Here is a 5,320-nt window from a genome sequence, read left to right on the forward strand (position 1 = left end):
GTCCATGAGAATCTTATCTCCAATTAGCCACTAGAAACCCAGAAGTACTGCTGTGACTCAAGCAGTAGAGTGCTCGCCTTGAGCTGAAGAGCACAGGGACAGTACCCAGGCCCAGATTTCAAGCCCTATGATCAACCAAAAAAAAATGTTGCATGATTGCATTTTTACATTTTCTTCCTTTGCACCATGACCATCTGGGTCTGAATGACAGGGCTCCAAAGGGTACTTCATCTTGCATTGCTGAAGGCTGGCGGGCTATTGGGGAAGCCGTAGTCCCGCACAGGAACATAAGTTTAGAGTGCGAATCCCAGTCATGCCACTTCCAGATAGTGGAAGATCCTCCTTAATACTTACAAGTCTGTGATAGGAGGATCATGGTCAAAGTCACCTCAGGAAGGAAAGTCCTTGAGACTCCTGTCCAACTTCAGTGCTTTGTAGCCAGAAGTAGAGCCGTGTGGCTCCAGTGGTTGAGGGCTAGCCTTGATCAAAAGCAACTCACGGATCCTGAGTTAAAGGTCCGGGACTGGCAACAAACAGACATACAGAACAATCTGTGCAGCCATCCAGCTAAAGCAGGTCACCTTCTTGTCCCCAACTGGATTGGACGGAGGTTCCTGGGAAAGTGGCTGCACTCATCTTGACTCTGCCCATTCTGCCTGCATCACAGTATTCTGGTCACACCCCCATTCTTTCATGGTTCTTTCTGACCAATGGGATACAAGAATGGTGGCCACACCCACATTCCATGCTGCCCCGAAGCACCAGGATTCCCTCTGTTGGTTGACACCACTACCAGCAGTTGAGGAAGGTAGAGGTGGTTAAGTGGTGAGCAAGAGACTCCAGGCGACTTTGGAGTAGAGTATGAAATTGACGACCTAATCAGTGAGTGGGGGAAGAGAGGATTTCCCAGAGCCTGGGAATGTGGCCAGCCTATCTTTCCCATCTCAGCACTCAGATGTCTGAAACAACAAGACTCCATGAGAAAGCTATGGGCATGAAACTGCCGCCAGAACACCGGTAGAAGAAGCCTCCTGACAGACCTGCAACATTGAAGAAAACAAAGAACATGAAAAAGGGAAGGATCCCCAAGAGAAACACCACAGGGGAGCGTGATTCAATGGAGGGTACGGCCAAAGGTGATGCCCACCACAGGCTTCCCCTACCTTTAGACACAGTCACAGCCAGGAGGTTCCAGAGTGTCAATGGTCCTGATACCACCAAGGATCTGCAGAGGTGCTACCGACACTTGGTGCCCACCCTGGACCCCAGCAAAAGAAGAAACCAGGCACTCTATGCCGAGATCCAATCACTGAAGCAGGAAAAGACAGACCTTCAGAATCAACGGGAGAAAGAGAGGGAGAAGATAGCTCAGGTGCATGCAGCACCTAAAATAGAGCTAGAGATCCACAAGGCACCCATACAGAAGTTGGTTTTGGCAGAAAGCAATTTACAATCCCACCTGCATGCAGCAGGCGGCCCATGACAAAGAAAGGGAGCATGAAGCTCTCACCAGCTGCCTGCAGGCCGCAGAGCAGTGCATGGCAGAGCTGGAAATGTCGGCTTCTGTGGTAACTGATCACAGACGGAGAGTGAAATGTTCTCTGAACAGCTGCATGATGTGACCCTTCTGCTCAAGGAAAAGGCCAGAAGCTTTGATTACCTGGAGTAAGTAAACTCAAAATTATAGGAGGAGCTGGAAGTGCTCTGGACAAAAGGAAGAAAGGAATCTGCAAGTTCCAACAAGCACTGGTGGGCATGAGGTACTGAAGAGACTACTGGACAACTTGAGCACAGCGAATCTAGAGAGAGACACCTTCACAGAAGACCTGAGCATTGAGATGTCCACGTGGAAGGAGGAGGCCCGGCTGCTGACCCAGTGGATGAACCAACTGACAGAGGAGAAGGAGCAAAGGGCGAGGGGCGAGGCAGGTGTTCGGCCTAGAGAACAGGCTGGAGGAACCATGGCCCATCTCAGGCTGAGTGGCAGTTGCAGGCCCATGCCTATGGCACGCAGATGGAGTTGAAAAACCGGGAGGAATAACTTCACATCCAGGTCCAGGAAAACCAGAGGCTTCATCTCCAGAACCCGGAGCAGCAGTAGCAACGGTGGAGACTGGAGGAGAAGGACAAGCATTGGCAGGAGATCCCTGAGAGCCTATGCTGCGCATATATGTGTGACAGACAGCTGGAGGAGCAGCTGGCCCTGCTGAGGGATGCTCTCCACAGGGTGAGGGGTGAGAAGGAGGAGCTCGGGAGCATCCTGGACACAGAGCAACAGGTGAAGAAACACCTGCGGGAAAAGCTGGTCCACACAGAGGAGAAGATAGAGGAATGGAAAGAAGTGGCTGAGATAGAAAGAAAGCCAAGCATCTCAGGACCAGCAGGAGCCGTCTCTGGCCCAACTGTTGGAGCACAGAGCCACCTGTGAACAGCACATCATCTCCAATTAGCGGCTGAGCTCCAAGAAGGAGGCCGTGCAGCAGCACCTAGAGAGGCAGACCCAACTCCTGTAGCAGCTGAAGCAAGTGCACGGCCCGACCAACTGGGGAGACTAGGTGATACCACCAAAGTGGCAGAATACTCTCAAGTGCCTGAAAGCAATCAGACAACAGGAAGAGTGGCGGCAGGCCCAGCTGAGCTTCCTGGCTTTTCCTAGGGAAGGGGAAGTCGAAAACCCTGGAGAAGCAAAAGGTGAGGAGTCGACTCCCCCCCTACACATGACCATTGCAGAGGATGGAGACATTCCCCAAATCGATAGGGACGTGGATTTGTGAGCACTCTTAGTGGCTGAAATCCACAGGGGAAAACTCCTGCAGCAGGAGTGGCAGGCCTGCTGCGGGCACCCGGTTCACCTGGCAGCTCAGTGCCAGAGAACGCTTGAGCCACAGGCCCTCAATCACATGAGCTGGCACCACAGCCTGTGTGGGGATGGGAAGAGGGACACCTGGGTGTCCAAGAAGAAAATCTACTTTGTCCATGACCTGCCTGATGAGATGGACTTCCATAGTCCAGCGGGTGATCCTCAACATAGATGCAGCCAGCTCGGCACACATTGCACTGTTGAGGAGTCCCTCGTGGCATGTAAAGAGCAGATGTTCATTCTGGCTGAGCTGTGTCAGAAGAAACCTGAGCGTGTGTACCAGCTGTCCTAGGAGAAGATGGAGAAAAGGAGAGAGCTGCAGGAACCGCTGTCACTCCTCACAGGGGAAGACATGGACAATGGGCTCCAGATGCCAGCACAGGCTGAGCCTCCTGTCAGTGCCGCCGCTTTGGATGCCTCCAGGCTGCAGGGAGGGTAAAATGAGGGGGGAGCAGAAAGGTTTTGAAGAATTGCCACTTCAACACAGTGTGGAAACTGCGAGAGGAGAGATCGAGGTTCCCAACCCCATAGAGGACTCCCCCACAAAGACATCCTGCCGCAACTGCCCCACATCCAGAGCCACCCACAGCTCATGGGCTCAGGTGAGGAGCACTCCCTCCCTTTCTTCTGTAGACTGATGCAGATGATGACTGTGACATGACTCTCCAAGGCCTCAGCAGCCACCATAAGTAGGTGGCCAGGTGGCCTTCTCTCAAGCCTCCATCTGCTGGGTCATGGGAATGGTAAACTGCGGGTCGGGTAGGGCAAAGGCTGCCAGGAAGTGGCCCAAATTCAAGGGGCATCTAATGGCATATTGGTGGCCAGGGAAGAGGGTCATGTTACGCTTATCACAAAGAATAAATTGTTTTCAAAGGAAAAATAAGCCTCCAATAAAGAAGGCTGTGTGCTGAGTTATCCGAATGGGTGCAATATGCTGCATCCTTGAGAAGAGAGGGATGAGGAGAGTGCTGTCTGCCGAGTCCTGTAGACTGTTTGCTCTGTACTGTCTTTCAAATGGTGCTGTGTGCTGAGTTCTTCCAAAAGGTGGTATGTGCTGTGTCCTTCAAAACTATGCTAGGTGCTGAATTTTTCAAAGGGTGCTGTGCACTGAGTGTTTTACACAGGGTGCTACATACTCAGCCCTTCAAAGTGTGGTGTGTATGGAGTCTTAACACAGGGTGCTATGTGCTGAGTCCTGGGAAAGAGTGCTACATGCTGAGTTTTTCAAAGCGTGCATTGCACTGAGTCCTATACATGGCGTGCTATGGACTCCCTCCTTCAAAGTGTGCTGTGTGCTGAGTCATCCCAAAGGCTACTATATGCTAAGTCCTTCAAAGGGCACATTGTGCTGAGTCTTTTACTCAGGTTACTTTGTGCTGTTTTTTGAAGTATGCTGTGTGCTGAGTCTTCCCAAAGGGTGCTGTGTTCTGAGTCCTTGAGTCTGAGTCTTTCTCAGTATCTCAGTCTCTCAGTCTCTCAGACTTTCTCTCTCTCTCTTTCTCTCCCTTTCTCTCTCTCACTCGGTCACTGTGCACGTTTTTGATATGTTGAGTGGAGAGGCTTGGGGGAGAGTCTCCTCTAGTAGTGGGGCTGAGGGGATATTCGATGCCCTGAGCAAGTGCTAGGGTTGGCAGGAAGTGCTGAGCTGAGGTGAGGCTGTAATTCCCATGGCCTGGAAACCTTAGGGCCCAGTAAGGACCTGCTCTTTTGGGCAAGGGTAGGGGGCAGAGCCAAGGGGAAGAGGGGACTGGGCAGAGGGGAGGAGGAGGCCAGGCCCAGGAGCCTCGTTGTGGAGGCAGCAGTGGCCAGGGTCTCGCAGGGGCAGGTGCGCATAAGCAGAGGGTGTGAGGCAGCCTGGGAGAGGAGTGGAGGTAGAAAGAGAGAGCAGAGAGGAACAAGGACAGGCATGAGGGAAAGTGGCTTCACATGCTCTGTTTGTGGATCAATAGAAAAATAGGCAAAACGAGAATAAAGGCAACAAATATACAGCCAAGAAGAATATAGTTAGAATAAAGGTAGAGGAAATAAAGGTGCAGCCAAGTGGTTCAAGGAAGCCTTGAACCAACACCCCCTTCCTGCAGGCATGCTTCCATGAAGCTTATGCTTTGTCTGGTTCTATCTCTCACGCAGATTCAGCAGGAAGTGTCATGGCTTTTCTTCCTTTTTTCTATTTTTTAATTGAAGCTCATGAATGTTTCGGTGCACAGAAGAGACAAATATAAAGATCATCTGGAAAATGACTGGAAATATAAGAATAAGAACTGGGAGAATTGATCTGACAAAGGCAATTATAATTATTACATGAATCCAATCCAGAGGATTGAGGGCCTCCAAGTTATGCTTAAATAATGCTGCAAAACACTGTAAATTTTTTACATCTAAATGAGCTTTACTAACTGCTGTAATTTTGTCCTGTAAAGCATCCATAACATGAGAGATACCTTTATCTCTCCAAACTCC

This window comes from Dipodomys merriami, unplaced genomic scaffold (genome assembly GCF_024711535.1).
Source record: "Dipodomys merriami isolate MVZ:Mamm:240054 unplaced genomic scaffold, mDipMer1.0.p SCAF_1032, whole genome shotgun sequence".
Classification (NCBI taxonomy): Eukaryota; Metazoa; Chordata; class Mammalia; order Rodentia; family Heteromyidae; genus Dipodomys; species Dipodomys merriami.